Here is a 21,193-nt window from a genome sequence, read left to right as displayed (position 1 = left end):
ATTCAGGTCCATTCATCTCTGAAGGTCAGACCTTGTTGCTTTCTGTGTACAGCTAAGATTTTGAATTAGAACAACGAGAGTAGACGGGAGTGGGACAAACTCTCCACCAGCCTCTGGGGCCGGGCCTCAGGTCTGAAGCTGAGGAAAACTCCAATCCCAACTAGTCATTAAACTTTATATTATTTGAATTCACAGTCAAGATAAGTGGACTATCTTTTCTGGTCATAGAGGGAGCTGAACTTCAGTTTCAGTCATTCAAAGACAAACAGACCTCATTAGACCCCTGCTGTTTTCCTCTCAGCAGGGGGCATCTCCCTCCCTTGCCTCACCAAGCAATATACCCTCTCTCCCCTTAACTCCTCCATACCCTGCACCCTGCTACAAACTTCCCATTTATCCCCATTTTTCCAATCCCATTTCCTTTCCCAATAAATATTACAACAGCCCATTCTTAGTTTTTAGTTCTCACATTCTCTAGGTAGATTATATCTTCTGAGTATTTCACACCTCTTTGCTAAGCTTGCCCCTTGCAAGTTGCCTGTCCTTTTAGTGATTAATTTGACCTTCATAGGTACTTAGCACCCCTTTTGTATTAGATCTAAAAATAGACCTAGCTTAAGGGCTTTTGGCCTCCCTATAAGTATGACTTAAGTACCTTCATTGTTCACTAAGGAGTTTTACAACTTTATCTTTCCCTAAAGTATGCCTAAGTATGGGTGGAGTAATTTTAAAGTTCCCAATACATTCCTGACCAAGTCCCTTCATTGTTTAAAATGGGGAATAGTCTTAACCAAATGTTCCAAGGTAGAGCTGAGAAATTTTAAGATTCACAAAACATAGCAATGTAATACTATATAGTTCAAGAGAGAAATAATAATTGTGAAACCAGACTTTATGATTTGCCCAAGAGAAAAAATTAGAAGTATAGAAAAACTTATATTCATTATGGCAATTCTCAACAGAGAAAAAAATGGAAAGAATAACTAGGGGAGTGAAAGTTAGTATGTAAGAATAGGAGCAAAAAGCAATGAAATTAAAAGAAAATATGAGCACTATACAAGAAAAACATTTATCTTGAAGATAGGAGGCATAGAAACAATTCAAGGATTATCTACATGAACTGATGCAGTTCGAAATAAATAGGACCAGGAGAACATTGTATATACTAATAGCAATATTGTAAGATCATCAACTGTGAAAAAATTAGCTTCTCTCAGCAATACAATGATCCAGGGAAATTTTGAAGGATTTATGACAAAGGATGCTATTTACCTCCAGAGAAAGAACTGTTGGGAAAAGATGCAGACCAAAGCATACTATCTTTCACATTAGTTTATTCATGAACAACGACCAACGTGGAAGTATGTTTTGCACGATATACAGATCAAATAGTTTACCATCTGCAAGAGAGGGGACAGGAAAGAGGGAGGGAGGGAGGCAATTTGGATCTTAAATTTCAGAAAATATATATTGAAAATTATTACATATAATTGGTAAAATAAAATATTTGAATAAAATAAAATAAAAATTAAGCTTTTACCCAAGAAAACAATGAATGATATTTTTTGAATAAAAGTTTGTAACTTGTCACGTATGATTTTTTGTTGTTTTTATTAGTCAGTCTCAATTCTGACTCTTTGTGACCCCATTGTTTAAGGTTTTCTCCACAAAGATATACAAAGTGTGATTTGACAATGCTTTTTCCATCTCATTTTACAAATGAAAAAACTGAGGCTAACAGGTAAGTGACTTGCCCACCACAGTCACACAGCTACTGTGTCTAAGTGTACTAAGTGTACTAAAGGGGTCAGTTTTGGACTAAAATGAGTCTTCCTATCTTTAGTCCTAGCATTCTACCAGTGAACCACCTACCTGATCACTACATGTTTTACCGTCTTTTAAAAAAAAATAAAAACTACATATATTGCTTTAGACAAAATATTCCTAAAGCTATAAGATGGGGTTTTAAAAATCATTTTTGTTGTTTTAAATGCACTAAAAAAAAAACCAGTAATTTAAAAGATGTTTGTGTCAAGTTCTGTGTGACTACAGAAGTCATTCCAATTGATTTTAGAAAATCAGATTTCTACAAGTAGTATTTGGAATTTGGGGAGAATCTTCTTGATAAGAGAAATTTCAGGGTCCTAAGTCTTCAAGTTTTTAATGTAGCATGGCTTGTAATGTCCTGGCTACACAGTTGTATGTGAGGCTACAAACGGAGAGATCCCGGGATGTGAGGGTTCGCCAGGCTTCTTGTCAGTCCGGGCTGCTCCTCCTTTGATCTCCCTGCCTCCAAGCTCTCCCTGTGGGCTCTGAGAGACGAGCATGTGCCCTATACCCAGCGCCCATGGAAGGAGGCAGGGAGCTCCCACACAAGCCACTCAGTTCGGACCTCAGTGAGTTTTACAACAAAGCCTGGCTCCGTCGTGAGTCCTGCATGTAGCTACCCCAACAGCATTCATCGTGTCATCTTCTTCCCCTCGGCGGCCCACGGTATCTGCTCTTTCAGCTCCTCCAGTTCCCGATCTAATCGCACCCTTACCGGCCGCAGACACACACAGCTGGGGCTTGGCAGTCACCGGTCTTTTCGTGTCCATCCTCGCCATCTCAAAGCGCCGCTTTCTTGTCTTTGGAAACACGTGGCTCTGACTCGTCTCTAAAGTGCTGAGCAGAGAGGACGTGAGGATTTGGGCCTAGAATGGCCACGGTGGGGACGCCCGAGACCACCACGACTTCGGGACCTTGGACACCACTTGATGTGGGTCACGTGGGCTTTGTAGCTCAGGAGGGCAATGCGACCAATGAGCGGCCGCCTGTAAAGAATTCCCCGCGGCAGGCGCTGTCACAGTGCTGAGGGCAAGGTTTCAGTGTTCTCGCCCTTGCTCTCCAGCAGCCCTTCACCATGGACAATCAATTTGTGTCTTATTCATCAACGTGGTTAAAAGGCGAGTAAAGTAGTTGTTTCACATTCATTCGCTCCTTGCCCTTTAGTCATTTTTCAGTCACATCCGACTCTTTACCCTTTTTTGGGTTTTCTTGGCAGATACTGGAGCGGTTTGTCATTTTTCTCCAGCTCATTTGACAGATGAGGAGCTGAGACAAACAGGGTTAAATGACCTGCTCAGGGTCACCGAGCCAGGAAATAACTGAGGTGAATAAGTTGGGTCTTCCTGACTAAGGGCCAGGCATTCTGCCTGCTGTACTCTTTTGCTATTTAACAGTGAGTATGAGCTAAGCTCCACTTAGCTGCTTTTGATTCTGAGTGTAAGATTTAATAAGGAAAGGAAAACAAATGAAAACTTATGTTTTAACAAATGTCTTGGTTATGAAAGATAGTATAGGAAAAGAACATTTGACTTTACATTTTAAAGCCTCTTCTAAAACCTTTAGTGCTATGCAATTTTATATTAAAAATCAGTCTTTTAAAAAATTTAACTAAACTTAATAAAAATGTTAAATTTTGATTTTTTTGCTTTTATATTGCTTACATGTTTTAGTATTCCACCTCCCTCCTCTGAGAGTGACGACAAACCTTTTAGAAACAGTGCTGGGCTCCCCCACCGCACCCCCAGACAGAGTGCTGTGCCCCTCCCGGACACTGAGGGCTAGGCATTCCCAGCCCCCCCAAGGGAGGGAGGAAGTGCTCCCATTGGGCAGAGTGGTGGGTGAAATGAGTAATGCCCTCGGGGAGCACAGAGAGGGAAAGAGAATGGCCCCAGAGATCTGCTCCCCTCCAACCTGGTTGCCTAGGAACTGACCACCTTAACCCTGCCCCCTACTACTGGACTATTGGGCAAAGGTGGGGGAAGGGGATGTGAAAAATGTCATTAGGCCCTGTCAGAGGGGAGGGGAGCAGCTCTGCCAGAGTCCCTCTAGCTTTCTAGAAAAGAACTCTTGGGGGTGGGGTTAGAAGGCCCAGTGGATATGTAAGCAGAGTACTCTGCATGAAGTCTCTGGCATCCATGGTATAGTTTCACCATCAGCCATCACTGCTATATAACAATGAATATTTTTGAAGGAAAAAATAAGAGGAAGACTTTAAAAATCAGTAAAATTGATCAATGTTAAAAAGATACAAAAATATATACAATCTTCCACAACTAGAGACTTTCTACTGTGACAATTAAAAATTTCAAGAGACTGATTTCTGGGTAAGAATATCAATTTATTAAGCTAGAATTAATCAATAAATTAGAGGCCTATGAGCCTCTTGAAAGTCAAAGACAAGGAAGTTCCTTCATGCAGGTCTATAAATACAATTTGGGAGTTCATTATTTAGCCTCTCTGTTAGACAACCCATGACATTTGGGGAATGGTGAAGTGTCCCATAGACTAGTAGGAAAAGCATCATCTCCTTAACTAGGTTTTATAAAGGGGAAACATTCCTTGGAGTTCCTAAGAACAAAGAAATGAGTACAAAAATCCAAGAACTAGAGTCTCCAATTTATAACTCGGATATAGGAATAATTCAGTATATATTAAAAACAAATCTCTTAATCCCAGCTGCTTCAATTTCCCCCAATAAATCACCATATGTTTATAAATTTCAGGAAGTCTAACTATGATGCTTGGATATTTCTTAACATGATGTTAAAAAGATTGAGATGCATGGCCATTACCCTTCTGGCACAAGGGTCTTCTTATGAACAAGATAATGGTGCATGGAGAGACATGAAAGGGACTGGTCACCTAACCCCCACTGTCCTATCCATTATATCCAAGGACTCAAAGCCTCATGCTGCAGATGTTTTGAATTTGGAGACATCTTTTGTTGCTGTCACCTTCCTCTTCTTAGGACTTTTGGATTCCTGCTGGTCTTCGGAAAAGCTTCTTTGGCAGATGTTTTTCCCAATCCAGGTCACTGGAAACATCTTGCTCTAAAACTGCTTGAAAAATAGATCTTAATGGAATTCAACATAGCCACTAAAGTTTTGCATTGCCAATAGCTAGTTCATACAGTGAGAGCTTGTGATTTTAATCTTATTAATATAAAGGATATGCAATCATGAACTTCTGCTCTTTAGTGCTACCTGAATCAAGTATTTGCTTTGAAAACTGCCAATAACAAACTGAAAGGAAATTCAAAAGACTATGAAGATCTAATGTTTGATTTTTGTAGTTTAAAAATTTGAGATCCAGTGGGATCCTGAATTCTATCTTATCCATTAGGGCAAGAAAGAAAGGAAAACTAAGGAGGGGGAGGGGGGAGGGAGTATAAAAAGGGAGGGAAGGGGAGGGGAAGGGAACATAAAAAGGGAGGGGCTAGAAAGGGAAGCATCTCAAGGGAGGGGACTAGGGGGACTGACCTAAAGTAAATCACCGGTTCAAAAGGAGACAGCTAAAGAAGAAAGGTCAGAACTAGGGGAAGTTATCAAAATGCCAGCGAATCCACAAATAACAATCATAACTTTGAACGTGAATGGGATGAACTCACCCATAAAACGTAGACAAATAGCAGATTGGATTAGAACCCAAAACCCTACCATATGTTGTCTTCAAGAAACACATATGAGATGGGTTGACACTCACAAGGTTAGAATCAAAGGTTGGAGTAAGACCTTTTGGGCCTCAACTGATAGAAAGAAGGCAGGAGTTGCAATCATGATATCTGACAAAGCCAAAGAACAAATAGACCTGATCAAAAGGGATAGGGAAGGTAAATATATTCTGCTAAAAGGGAGTATAGACAATGAGGAAATATCACTAATCAACATGTATGCACCAAATGGTATAGCATTCAAATTTTTAATAGAGAAACTAGGAGAATTGAAGGAGGAAATAGACAGTAAAACCATATTAGTAGGAGACTTGAACCAACCACTATCAAATTTAGATAAATCAAATAAAAAAATAAACAAGAAAGAGGTAAAAGAGGTGAATGAAATCTTAGAAAAATTAGAGTTAATAGACATATGGAGAAAAATAAATAGGGACAAAAAAGAATACACCTTCTTTTCAGCACCACATGGCACATTCACAAAAATAGATCATACACTAAGTCACAGAAACATGGCACTCAAATGCAGAAAAGCAGAAATAATAACTGCAGCCATTTCAGATCACAAGGCAATAAAAATATTGATCGGCAAGGGTACATGGAGACCCAAATGAAAAATTAATTAGAAATTAAATAACATGATACTCCAAAATCGGATAGTTATAGAAGAAATCATAGAAACAATTAACAATTTCTTTGAAGAAAATGACAACGGCGAAACATCCTTTCAAACCTTATGGGATGCAGCCAAGGCAGTACTTAGAGGAAAATTCATATCCCTGAGTGCATATATTAACAAATTAGGGAGGACAGAGATCAAGGAATTGGAAATGCAAATCAAAAAACTTGAGAATGAACAAATTAAAAACCCCCAGAAGAAAACCATACTAGAGATCCTAAAAATTAAGGGAGAAATTAATAAAATAGAAAGTGACAGAACTATTAAGCTAATAAACAAGACTAGAAGCTGGTACTTTGAAAAAACAGACAAAATAGACAAAGTACTGGTTAATCTAATTTAAAAAAGGAAAGAAGAAAGGCAAATTAACAGCATCAAGGATGAAAAGGGGGATCTCACCTCCAATGAAGAGGAAATTAAGGCAATCATTAAAAACTACTTTGCCCAACTATATGGCAATAAATATACCAACCTAGGTGATATGGATGAATATTTACAAAAATATAAATTGCCTAGACTAACAGAAGAAGAAATAGTTTTCTTAAATAATCCCATATCAGAAAAAGAAATCCAACAGGCCATCAAAGAACTTCCTAAGAAAAAATCTCCAGGGCCTGATGGATTCACCAGTGAATTCTATCAAACATTCAGAGAACAGTTAATCCCAATACTATACAAACTATTTGACATAATAAGCAAAGAGGGAGTTCTACCAAACTCTTTTTATGACACAAACATGGTACTAATTCCAAAGCCAGGCAGGCCAAAAACAGAGAAAGAAAATTATAGACCAATCTCTAATGAATATAGATGCAAAAATCTTAAATAGGATACTAGCAAAAAGACTCCAGCAAGTGATCAGAAGGATCATCCACCATGATCAAGTAGGATTTATACCAGGGATGCAGGGCTGGTTCAACATTAGGAAAACTATCCACATAATTGACCACATCAACAAGCAAACCAACAAGAACCACATGATTATCTCAATAGATGCAGAAAAAGCCTTTGATAAAATACAACACCCATTCCTACTAAAAACACTAGAAAGCATAAGAATAGAAGGGTCATTCCTAAAAATAATAAACAGTATATATCTAAAACCATCAGCTAATATCATCTGCAATGGGGATAAACTAAATCCATTCCCATTAAGATCAGGAGTGAAACAAGGATGCCCATTATCACCTCTATTATTTGACATTGTATTAGAAACACTAGCAGTAGCAATTAGAGAAGAAAAAGAAATTGAAGGCATTAAAATAGGCAAGGAGGAGACCAAATTATCACTCTTTGCAGATGACATGATGGTCTACTTAAAGAATCCTAGAGATTCAACCAAAAAGCTAATCAAAATAATCAACAACTTTAGCAAAGTTGCAGGATACAAAATAAACCCACATAAGTCATCAGCATTTCTATATAATTCCAACACAGCTCAGCAGCAAGAACTAGAAAGAGAAATCCCATTCAAAATTACCTTAGACAAAATAAAATACTTAGGAATCTATCTCCCGAGACAAACACAGGATCTATATGAACACAACTACAAAACACTTTCCACACAACTAAAAGTAGACTTGAACAATTGGAAGAACATTAACTGCTCATGGGTAGGACGAGCCAATATAATAAAAATGACCATCCTACCCAGACTCATCTATCTATTTAGTGCCATACCCATGGAACTTCCAAAATTTTTTTTACTGATTTAGAAAAAACCATAACAAAGTTCATTTGGAAGAACAAAAGATCAAGGATATCCAGGGAAATAATGAAAAAAAAAATACAAAGGAAGGGGGTCTTGCAGTCCCAGATCTCAGACTATATTACAAAGCAGAGGTCATCAAAACAATTTGGTACTGGCTAAGAGACAGAAAGGAGGATCAGTGGAATAGACTGGGGGCAAGCAACCTCAGCAAGACAGTATATGACAAACCCAAAGATCCTAGCTTTTGGGACAAAAATCCACTATTTCATAAAAACTGCTGGGAAAATTGGAGGACAGTGTGGGAAAGATTAGGCTTAGATCAACACCTCACACCCTACACCAAGATAAATTCAAAATGGGTGAATGAATTGAACATAAAGAAGGAAACTATAAGAAAATTAGGTGAACACAGAATAGTATACATGTCAGACCTTTGGGAAGGGAAATACTTCAAAACCAAGCAAGAATTAGAAAGAGTTACAAAATGCAAAATAATCTGGATTACATCAAATTAAAAAGGTTTTGTACAAACAAAACCAATGTAACCAAAATCAGAAGGGTAGCAACAAATTGGGAAACAATCTTCATAAAAACCTCTGACAAAGGTTTAATTACCAAAATTTATAAAGAACTAAATCAATTGTACAAAAAATCAAGCCATTCTCCAATTGACAAATGGGCAAGGGACATGAACAGGCTGTTTTCAGCCAAAGAAATCAAAACTATTAATAAGCACATGAAAAAGTGTTCTACATCTCTTATAATCAGAGAGATGCAAATCAAAACAACTCTGAGGTATCACCTCACACCTAGCAGATTGGCTAACATGACAGCTATGCAAAGTAATGAATGCTGGAGGGGATGTGGCAAAGTGGGGACATTAATTCATTGCTGGTGGAATGTGAATTGATCCAACCATTCTGGAGGGCAATTTGGAACTATGCCCAAAGGGCACTAAAAGACTGTCTGCCCTTTGATCCATCCATAGCACTGCTGGGTCTGTACCCCAAAGAGATAATGGACAAAAAGACTTGTACAAGAATATTCATAGCTGCGCTCTTTGTGGTCGCCAAAAATTGGAAAATGAGGGGATGCCCTTCAATTGGGGAATGGCTGAACAAATTGTGGTATATGTTGGTGATGAAATACTATTGTGCCAAAAGGAATAATAAAGTGAAGGAATTCCATGGAGACTGGAACAACCTCTAGGAAGTGATGCAGAGCGAGAGGAGCAGAACCAGGAAAACATTATACACAGAGACTGATACATTGTGGTGCAATCGAAGGTGATGGACTTCTCCATTAGTATCAATGCAATGTCCCTGAACAATCTGCAGGGATCTAAAAAATACTACCCACAAGCAGAGGATAAACTGTGGGAGTAAAAACACCGATGAAAAGCAACTGCTTGACTACAGGGTTGGAGGAGATAAGACTGAGGAGAGACTCTAAATGAACACTATAATGCAAATTCCAACAACAGGGAAATGGGTTCGAGTCAAGAACACATGTGATAACCAGTGGAATCATGCGTTGGCTATGGGAGAGGGAAAGGCGGGGTGGGGGAGGGGAGGAAAAGAAAATGATCTTTGTTTCCAGTGAATAATGTATGAAAACGACCAAATAAAATAATGTTTAAAAATTAAAAAAAAAATTTGATATATATTCGATTTCTACAACTTAGTGTTAGATTATGCTCAATGCCTCTTATCCCATTAGAATCAATTATTTTTGACATATATAATCTTATCATCTTTCATTTCAATTACTTATTCTCCTTAATTACTTTTAATTATTATTACTTATTATTTAAAGTTGTTCACTTTAGTCTTCTCAATCTTCCCTTAGTAGGATGCAATTTTGTTATGGATCATATCCTAATAGATGTGAACTATAGATGACAGCACTTTTTGGAAACATGTGGCTTCTGTGCCTAAGCTTCATGGCTATATAAGTGAAGTTACCCAAAAGGTGTTTTTTACCCTTTTATTACTACAATAGACTTGGGATGAGATTTGTTTCTTTTTTAAAAAAAAGCAATGCAAATGATTCTACATCTTATTAATAACAAATTATCAATATCCAGGTACCAACCACGCTCAAATAAACTAAACATCTACATAGACTATTTTTAGATCTTCTTCCAAACCCTTGTGTAATCTGCTGCTTCATTACAGAATATATTCTATACACAAGTGTGTCACAATAACAAATTTTAAGTACAATAGAGGTCACAAAAAGATAATGGATGATAGACCATAAATCATTTTTCTCAAAGTAAATAATGGCACAAAATTCTTTTAACACAGAACAGAAAATGTTTCTGATAAAGGTTTATTAAGTAGTAGAATCAGATTCTGGTTCTATATCTTCCCAGATCATTGTCTAATTATCTATTATTATGCAACATTGAGATATCTGAAGGACCAAGGTCAAATATTCATCAATCTAGGTGGGTCCAGGTTGGATAGTCATGATCTTAAACACTAGTAGATTAGATGTTAGATAAGGATTTATGTTTATATATTTGATCACTTTCTGGATGATCAGAGTTGCTATGAAAAGGGCAACTTGGCTATTGAAAATGGATAATGGTCTCCTGAACTGATGCCAAGAGTCATAAAGATAGCCAATTGTAGTGACAAAAATTCTAAAAGCCAGGCTCAGAATCAGGTAAGTGGGAATATTTTCCACTTTTAGGGGAATTAGGGCAGAAGAATATTAAAGTAAGAGATTTAAGAAAACATGAAATTTTGTTAAATGTTTTATAAAAACACAATCAATTTTAAAATTTAACAAGATTGCTATTTTGCCACTTCTGAATTTTGTGTATTTTTTTAAATGTCTTAATGATTCTCTTTTCCATTTTTTGTTTTACACCATTGTCTCTACCCACTAACTCATACAACTATCTAAAAAAGACTTGAGTTGTAATAAATAATTATAATTAGGCAAATCAAATTGACACATTGGCCATGTTTTCTGCACCTCTACCAAATTATAACTGAGTCATTTCATTAACCATTGTTATGAAGTACCTCAGTTATTTTTCCTTTACATTATATTATGATCACCCTGTAACTGCTTCTCCTATAATGAAAAAAATGTAAGGAAATTAAATCAATGCTAGTAATCTAGAATTTGAAATATCTAATCCAATCCTTTCCCATTCTACTCTTCACCCAACTCATACTAGGTCTTACCCCTGACCAAACCTTTTCCCTTTTCTTTGATCTCTTTGGGACACAGGGTATGTGCAATCCCATTGGTATAATTCCAAATTCTTCTCCAAAATGGTTGGACTAGTTCACAAATCCATCAATAGTTTATTAATGTCCCTATTTTTCCACATACCCTCCAGCATCTGTCATTTTCCTTTTCCATCATGTTAATCAATCTGGTAAGTGTGAGGTGGTAAGCCAGTATTTTACTTTGCATTTCTCTAATCAGTAGTGACTTAAAGCATTTTTTAAATATAACTGTTGATAGCTTTGTTTGTTTGTTTTTTGTTTAAAAACTGCCTGTTCATATCCTTTGACCATTTATCAACTGGAGACGGTTTTTATTTTTATAACTTTGCCTCAGTTACCTATATATTTGAGAAAAGGGGCCATTATCAGAGAAACTTGCTGCCAAAAATTTCCTCATTTTCCTTCCAATTTTAACTATGTTTTGTTTGTACAAAAGCTTTTTAATTTCATGTAATCAAAACTATTTCCCATTATTCTATCTCATTTGGTCATAAATTGTTTATTTATAGATCTGATAGGTACATTTTTCCATTCACTAATTTACTTATGATAACTTATGATACTTCCCTTTATGTCTAGATCAATTCATCTATTTTAACTTTATCTTGGTATATGGTATAAGATGTTGGATATGCTATGTCTAATTTCTGCTAAATTGTTTTCTAGTTTAACGTCAATTTTTGTCAAGATGTCCAGTTCTTAGCCTGCAAAACTTAGATCTTTGGATTTAGCAAACAATAGATTACAATGGTCTTTTACTATTGTGTAGTGTAGCTGATCTATTCCACTAATTCATCACTATTTCTTAGAAAGTACTACTGCTTTGATGATTATCACTCTATAATATAGTCTGAAACAGAACTGCTAATCTACCTTCCTTATTAACATGTTTCCCCATTGATTCCAATGATATTACTGACCTTTTGTTCTAGATTGTTTTTTTCTAGCTCTTTAATTCCTGAGTAGTTCAATTGGTATGGCACTGAATAAGTAAATTAAGTAGAATTGATACTTTTCTTATGTTGATTGCACCTACCCATGGACAATTTGATATTTCTCTAATTCTTTAGATATCTTTATGTGAAGTATTTTGTAATTGTGTTGATAATTATTTTTTACATAAAAAAAAAAAATACCTTGCCTTCTGTCTTAGAATCGATAATAGGCATCAGTTGCAAGCCAGTAAAGTGATAAGGACTAGGCAACCAGGATTAAATGACTTGCCCAGGGTCACATAGCTAGGAAGTATCTGAGTCCACATTTGAACCCAGGACCTCCTGTATCTAGGCCTGGCTCTCTATCCATTAGGTCTGCTAGCTTTCCCTGGTTCATTTAATCCCTAGGTTTATCTGGGCACGTAGACGTGTAGACTATCGAGTATTTTACATCATCTGCAGTTATTTTAAAAGGAATCTCTCTTTTTACATTCTGCTGCTGGATTTTGTTGATACTATATAGAAATGCTCGTGACTTATGTGTATTGATTGTGTATCCTTCAATTTTGCTTAAATTGTTGTTTCAGGCTAGCCTTTTAGTTAATTCTCTAGGATTCCCAAAGTATATCATCAAATCATTTGCAGTGGTAATTTTGTTTCCTTTATTTTTATTGCTATAGCTAGCATTTCTAGTACAATATTCAATAATAGTGGTGATAATGGCCATCCTTGCTTCACTCCTGATCATATTGGGAAGGTTTCAAGTTTATCCTCATAACATACAACGCTTGCTCTTTGTTTTAGATAGACACTTAACATTTTAAGAAAGACTCCATTGATTCTTATGCTTCTGTGGTTGGTTTTTAATAGGAATGAGTGTTGTATTTTTCAGAGGCTATTGAGATACAGAACCTATTGAGATATTCATATGATTTTTGTTGTTAGAGCAATAACAATAATATTGACATGGGCAATTGTGCTGATAGCTTCTTGATATGGAACCTGCCATACAGTCCTGGTATAAATCTATAAATCCTATGTGGCCATAGTGTATGATCTTTGTGATATATTCTGTAACCTCCTTGGCTAGTGTTTTAAAATTTTGCATGGATTTTCATTAAGGAAACTGGCCTTTGGTTTTCTTTCTCTTTTTGCTTTCTTTGGTTTAGGTATAAAAATCACATTTGTTTCAGAGAAGGAATCTGGACTCTATTATTTCAAATAGCTTATATAGTATTGTTATTAATTATTCCTTAAATGTCTGGTAGATTTCACTTGCAATTCCATCTAGTCTTTAAGATTTTTTCTTAAGGAGTGAAGAGTTCATTGATTGCTTATTTAATTTCTTTTTTCTAAGATAGAGTTATTTAAGTATTTTATTTCCTCTTCTGTTAATCTGAGCAGTTAATATTTTTGGAAATATTCCTCCATTTCATTTAGATCATCAGTTTTATTGGCATTGTAATCAGGCAAAGTAACTACTTTGTGATTTAAATTCCTCTTTATTGGTGGTACTTATACCTGTTTTCATTTTTGGTACATTTTGATAATTTTTTTCTTTTTTAATCAAATAAACCAATGGCTTTTTTATTTTATTTTTTAAAAAGCCAGCTCTGACCCTTATTAGTTCAATGGATCCTTTACTTACAATTTTATTAATGTGTCCTTTTTCGGGATTTCCATTTTGGTGTTTACTTGAGCATTTAAAATTTGTGCTTTTTTCTAGTTTTTTTTAGTTGCATGCCCAATTCATTGATGTGCTATTTCTTTTATTATTGTATACACTTAGATATAAAAGTTCCCTTGCATATTCATTCTTTATGAACAGATTTAGTTTACAATTAGTTTTTAAACTTCCATGCTCCTTTATTAAATGTAGTTTTTGTTGCATTAGGGTCTGAAAAGGGTGCATTTAACATTTCTGCTTTTCTGCATTTAGTTAAAAGTTGTTTATGCCCTAATATATGGCTGATTTTTCTGAAGATGCCACACATACAGCTAAGAAAAGTATACTCCTTTCTATTCCATTCAGTTTTCTCCAGGTCTCTTTTTAAAGATTCTATTGTGTCTCCTTTTTTATTTGGCAAATTGTTTTTTTTTGTTTTTTTTAAGGTGTCAATTTCTTCAGTACTTTTTTTTTTTGGTGCCTCTTTTACTAAGCTATTGTCTTTTCAAAATTTTCTAACTTGCTTTCATTTCTTTGCCCAATTTTTCCTCTACCATTCTTGATCCTTAAAATCATTTTACCTCTTCCAGGAATTCTTGTTGGGCTTCTATCTAATTTCAATTTTTTTTCCTTTGAGTCACTGCTTTTAGCTGTGTTGATTTCATTGTTTTCTAAGTTTGTGTCTTAATCTTCCTTCTCAACATGGTAACTTTTATAGTCAGGCTCTTTTTTTGTTTTTTATCATTTTCCCCATCCTATTTCTTGATTTGAAATTTTTTGTGAATGGTATTCTCTGCTCCCAGCATGAAGTCTCATGTGAGGGGTGGGAAGAGCACTATCTCAAGCATTTAGGCTTTTTTACACTACTGTTTTCTGAGAGTTCTAGAAATTGGACAAATGTTTTCAGTGCTTCAGAAATGATGATCTAGAGGATATGCATGGTCACTGCTGTCTTGATCTGTATTTTTTACCTTGCCAGGGAGGGTCCCCCATCCCTTGGGATTACAATCAATACTGTTCCCCAAGGACCTTCAACCTTTGGGCCAAAAAAAAATATGGTTCCTTGGGGTCCCTGATCCCTTAGAGCCAGAAGTGATATTATCCCTTAGAGCTCTCAATTCCTCCTGACCAAAAGTGCTACTCACTATCCTAGAACTATGACCCGGAAATGGATATAGGTTAAATTACCAAACAATAGTCTAGTGCATGCACAGAAGTACCCTGAAATCTCTTCCTGAACAGTTTCCAGGTGGCCTTACTGTCTAATCAGATCTCCTGAAGCTGCTGCCACTGCTTCTGTCACCACACTTAGTTCCATCACATCAATGATGTTACATCTATGTGGGCACCAGAGTAGCCTCCACCAACATGTCATATCTCTCAGACCTCTCAAGTTGTCTTGGGCTGGAAGAATATCTCACTTTGACCTTTTGTCAACTCTCATTCTTGAATTCAGTTTGAGGGATTAGTTTAAAATTGTTTGGAGGGAAATACTGGGAGAGCTTGCCTGAGTGCTTCTCTATTCCACTATCTTCTCTACTCAAGGAGTCCTTCATTCTTTCCCTAGGGGTAATTCCTTACCCTCCACCTTTGATTTTCTCTTTAAACACATATGAGACCTGATTCTGTCTTTTTAAATTACCTTTCTGACTTATGAAGATGGCATAAAGCTTAAAGGACAAAGATTATCTCTCTTAACTCCTTTTAGGTTATAAGCACTTGAACATATTTAGGTCTTAAGTTTCTCAAATGTGTTTACCTGTCAAGGTGTCACATATGTAGTATTTGCATTTCAGACAATTCACCTAACTTTGATTTTCTCAGTAAGATTTGTAAGTCACTAATTCTAGTGAAAATCCCTTCTTTAAACTAGAGGTTTTATGTTCAACAGTGCAGATTACTCTTGGTTGTGGGTTCCCTTCTTCTGCATTTCTACCTGTCTTTTGATCTGATTCCAAACTTTCTTTTCCAGTAATCACCACATATTTTTATTAGATCTTGACAATGGTGTTTTGGTACATTATACCCTTTTCCCTGGTGCTTGGAATATGTTCTCCATGAATTAGAAACTAGAATTTGGCCAATAAACTTACAGATGTATGGAATCTATGGAAAAAATTTTGAAGCAAAAGTGTCTTTTGGCCTTGCAGTACCAGATTTCAAACTTTGTTATTACAAAGTGGCAATCATCAAAACGATCTGATACAGGCTAAGAAAAGAGGAGATCTATGTAAATAGATTAAGTATACAATATATATATATATTATATATATATAAAATATACAGTAGTAAATGGCCAAAGTTATTTTAGCATATGATAAAGAACCAAGTTTGGGGGCAAGAAATCACCGTTTGACAAAAACTGCTTTGAAAACTAGAAGGTAATTTGGTAGAAACTAGGTACAGACCAACATCTCCCACCATATACAAAACAAAATAAGGTCAAAAACGGGTACATGATTTAGACATAAAGGGTGATATAATTATGGGAGGATGGAAAAATTTACCTGTTAGATCTATGGATAAGTGAAGAGTTTATGACCAAACAAGAGAGAGGATCATGGGAAATAAAATGGATAGTTTTGATTACAGTAAATGAAAAAGGTTTCTCACACACACACACACACACACACAACCAATGCAGCCAAAATTAGAAGAAAAACAAAAAGAGGAAAACAAAATTTATAGCAAATTTTCCTGATAAAGGATTCATTTCTCAAATACATTAGGGAATTAATGAAAATTTATGAAAATTGCCATTCCTCAATCAATAAATGGTCAAAGGATATCTATGGCAATTTTCAGAAAAAAGAAATCAAAGCTATCAATACTCAAAAGGAAAAAATGCTTTAGATCATATTATGTAAGAAAAATGAAAATTAAAACAATTCTGATGTACCACCTCATACCTATCAGATTGGCCAATATGAAAGAAAAGGAAAATGACAAATGCTGGAGGGGATATGGAAAAGTAGGAACCCTAATGCATTGTTGGTAAAAGTTGTGAAATGATCTAACCATTCTGGAAATCAATTTGGAATTATGCCAAAGGGTTATAAAAATTGGGCATATCCTTTGACCCAGCAATATCCGTACTACATTTGTATCCCAAAGAGATCAAAGAAAAAAGAAAAGGTCTTTATGGTGGCAAAGAACTAGAAATTGAGGAAAAACAATCAGTTGGGGTATATAATTGTAATGAATGCTAGCTACTATGTTATAAAGAAATGAGTAGGGGATAGTTTCAAAAAACCCTGGGAAGACTTGTACAAACTGATGCAAAGTAAAGTATGGAAAATACTGTACATAACATTATTAACAATAATGAAAACTTAGCTATTCTGATAAACACAATGATAAAAAAAATTCAAAGGTCTCATGATGAAAAATGCTATTCACTTCCAGAGGAAGAACTGATAAACTCTAGGTGCAAATTGAAGGGCATTATTTTTTCATTTTCACAATATGGCCAATCTGAAAATAACTATATGTAAGAAAATGATTTCACATATATAATAGTTATCATATTACTTGCCTTCTCAGTGGGGCAGGGGAACTGGGCAGAATTTGGAATTCAGATTTTTTAAAATGAGTATTAATTTAAAAAAAAAAAGGTGAAGGGCACTTCTAACCTCTTCTTTCAGAGATAAGAGGTCTACAAGTGTTACACTTTGCATTTTCAAACTTTTTTCCCTATATTTTAAAAAAATACTATTTTTTACATAGGATGGTTCTCTGGGGAAGGAATGAATACTGGGACAATTAAGATGACATAAAAATATAAGACATTAAAAAAACTTATTTTAAAAAATAAAATTAATTGATACACTTGTCATTGGATGATTTGAGTTAGATGCAAATGAGATCAAATTGTTAGATGCAGCACCACCATCTTTAAGTAGCTTGAGAAAGAGGTGGCAGTAAAAGATAACTCAAACAGATAGAAACAAAATACAAATAAATAAACATATACATCATCTCCCCAATCTCCTATACAAGTAATGCCCTAAAGTGAGATTGCATCCTATATAGTTAGATTTCCAAAACAGGCTACTTCTTCATCCTTTGGCAATGGAGTTCCTTCTATTTATTCTCTAGAGACCTGGCATGGAGAAAAAGGGTGAGGATAATCTGAAAAAACTTCTTGAAAGGAGAATGAGTCAATGCAAGAGATGAAAGTCAGAGTGAAAATGAAATATGTTCCAGATACAAAGGGAAAATGAGGAAGTACAGAAAGTTCAGATAGCATTTTCTCTGTTCTAATTGGGAAGGAATCATGACACATATACAAATAACTATACTATATAAAAACTAATTCTGCAGTTTGGCTAAAGGATGATAAATATTTCTACCACAGCAATTCTTGATAACAATCTGCAAAATAAAAGGTTATGATCTGCCACTAAGAGAATAGTCAAATCTACAAAATTATTTTTAAATTTCTAAATTAAGAGATGTGCCAATAAAGTACTATATGAGGGCCACTGGGGAAATACAATAAAAAGGACTTTAGGGTCAGGACAGAAAAGGGAGAGAATAAGCATTTATACAGTGGCTATTCACCAGGTCCTGTGCTAAGTACCTTTTACAAATATTATTTCATTTAATCCTCATAACAACCATGTGGGTAGGTGCTCTTTCACTACTTTACAGTTGAGGAAACAGACAGAGAAATTAGGAGACTCACCAAGGGACATAGCTAGTAAGTGTCTTGATGTTCCATTTGAACTCAAATTCCTGATTGCAGGCCCAGCACTTTATCCACTGAGCTTTCAGGAACATGATTCTTAAAGGGTTATAGATATTAAAGGTAGGATTTCTGTAGGGTAATGGAAGGAGTGTGGCTATAGGAGCTTTAAGCAGAAACAAACACAAAACACATATGAGATATAACAAGACTGATAGGCAAGTGAGGCAGAGAGTTATTATCCAGATGGAAAGATAAGTGTATAAATGAGTGCCACCATCAAATTTTCCATTTTATAGGAACTCTAATTACTATAAATATACAATTTTCAGGAATACAAATTTTGAGTTTGATTTTGACACTAATACAGTATCTTCATACATGACTTGCATTATTTCTTTAAATTAGTAATTAGATGGCATTTGCATGTTTTAGAAGAAGTTAAAAACCTTTTCTAACCAGACCCAGGTTATAGATACCTATCAGCCTAAATTCCTAAGATTAGTCGTGAGAGTAGAAATTCCTGTTGGATTCCTACATTGTGATCTGAATCTTTCAAATCCTGTTAATTTATTTATGCTTTACTAAGTGTTCAGTTCTGGGCATCAAGGTTTAAGGTTTTTCATTGGATAAGCTAAGATTGTCCAGAAAAGGGCAATAAGATTGATGAAGGGGCTTAAACCCATGTCAGAGGAGGATCAACTAAATGATATGTTTAGTTTGGAGAAAATTTAGAAAAATCAAGATAACTGTCTTCAAGCATTTAAAGGTCTGTCATGTGGAGGAGATATTTAGACTTATTGCCAGAGGGAAAAGTCAGGTGCAATGGGTAGAAGTGGACAAGAGGGAAATTTGGCTTGTGATATCAGGAAAAAAACTTTCTAAAAATTAGAGATGTCCAAAAGTTGAATGAGTTGCCTTGGGATGAGTTTTTCTTTCCACAAAGACCCTCAAGTAGAGACAGTTATGTAATAATGGAAATTCCTTTACGGTATGGGATGGATATATATCTAGCCAATGAGGTCCCTTCCGATTCTCAAATTCTGTGATCTCTGTGAGTCTGTTTCCTCATCTGTAAAATGAAGGATAGGAAATAAATATTTATATAATACTTCCTATGTTCCAGGCAGTGGGGCTAACTGCTTTTTAAAAATATTATCTTATCTGATTCTCACTACCCCAGGAGGTAGATGCTATTATCCCCATGTTACAGATATGGAAACTAAGGTAGACAAAAGTTACTCAACTTGCCCAGAATCCTAATAAAGTGTCTGAGACCAGATATGAACTCAAGTCTTCATGACTTCAGGTACGATGCCCCACCTACTGCATCACTAGCTGCCTCTTATATTAGAGCAGATGACAGCTAAGATCTCTTATAGAATTAAATCCTGTGAAACAGAAGTATATCTTCAAATTACTAGAAAATGAAAAGGACATTTAAAAATTATGCATTTGCAAGGAAAATTATTTCATAAAATACAAATTATCTGATTAGATTACAAATAAAAAACACCTTAAAATATAAGCAACTGCAAATGGAAATGTAACATAAGGGTGGTAGAAAGGCAGAACACATGCCATAGCCCAAGTAGCATGAGACAATACTAACAAGGCAAAAGTTTTAGCTAGAGCCAGGCAGGGGTACCTACCAGTTACATCTTTTGTATGGGTTATCTTTGTGCATGTGGGCACCTGATTCGGTCTGTCTTCTTTCCTCCCAAATGCTCCAGCCCTGAGGTTGTGGCTTCCAAGCAATTCTTCTTTTTCATCATCTCCCAGCCCCATTTCCAATCTCTCTCAGGTGGAGTCCTTTTTGCTCCTAAGAAAACCAAAACATGGAGTGGAGGCAGATCTTATCATAATTCTGGTGTAGTGCTCTTATTGCTGATGGTAGTGACAAAGAAAAAGAAACAGAGTCATTTAAGGATACCATCACTGGGAATGCAACATAATGCCACTCCCTGGAAAGGGACGGGGGTACCAGTAGTATCTGGTACTATTCCATTGGTGGCCAGACCTCTAAGCCTCCATGCCTTTTCCCAGGCAACAGCAATAGTCTCTTTGCTATTCTTGTTGGCATCAGCATTTATTAGATCCTCAGACATTAAAGGACAAAATATGGCAGCCTGTCTAATGGAATGGTTAATATCAACTTGCACTGGGACTTGCCCCAGGAACAAGAAATCAATTAATAACAAGGAAGCCATGATTAGGAAATAACAAAAAGGACAATGTTTAATATACTTCTTTCTGAAATCTGCAGTTCTAGAAGAAAAATAGAATGGGGTAAGAAGATGAAGGGAAGGTACACTGGGAGGATGGACAACGGGATATATAGGAAAACATGCTGAGGAGTCAGAAATACTTTTTTCCCCCCGACTCAGTTTCCTCAAATGTAAAGTGAGATTGGACTGATTGATCTGTAAGGTTCCTTTCCAGCTCTCCACCTAAGGTTCCTATGATGGAAGGATATGAACACACAAAATAAGGACAATAATGCTACTTTCTGGAATCCAACACTGGACCCAGTAGAATGCTTTACATAAAAAATGCTGAAGAACTGGCAGAAAGAAAAGACATAGAATGTTTCTTTTTCTTTATTCCAAAAGCAAAATGAGGTATGGCAGCATGGCAGGAAAAATCTAACACATATAAACAACTACTATAAATGGAAGGAATCATGTACTTTGTCTAGTGTAGTTAAATTTTTTGTCTGGCTTTACATGAATCTGATCAGAACAAGGATAGGTCCAACGGGATGCAG

At 35.8% G+C, this 21,193-nt stretch overlaps 1 protein-coding gene across 3 annotated transcripts in view; it reads right to left on the bottom strand.

Annotated features, from left to right (window-relative positions):
* Positions 1-2,145: 2,145 nt before the first annotated feature.
* The window catches only part of CEP43 (centrosomal protein 43), a 72,470-nt gene continuing 53,422 nt past the window's right edge, over positions 2,146-21,193 (bottom strand). The window contains exons 14-15 of one of the 3 annotated variants that reach the window (XR_463173.3): positions 20,079-20,248; positions 2,146-4,886 (exon numbers count right to left, since the gene is read on the bottom strand). The gene's annotated coding sequence lies outside the window, so the exon portion shown is untranslated. Of the gene's footprint in view, positions 20,249-21,193 lie in introns of all 3 variants that reach the window. The other 2 variants (XR_463172.3, XM_056819013.1) reach the window with 2 other exon arrangements.

The sequence above is a fragment of the Monodelphis domestica genome, chromosome 2, assembly GCF_027887165.1.
Source record: "Monodelphis domestica isolate mMonDom1 chromosome 2, mMonDom1.pri, whole genome shotgun sequence".
NCBI classification, from domain to species: domain Eukaryota; kingdom Metazoa; phylum Chordata; class Mammalia; order Didelphimorphia; family Didelphidae; genus Monodelphis; species Monodelphis domestica.
The sequence above is the reverse complement of the archived record's forward strand: the minus strand, read 5'-3'. Positions and strand labels throughout refer to the sequence as shown.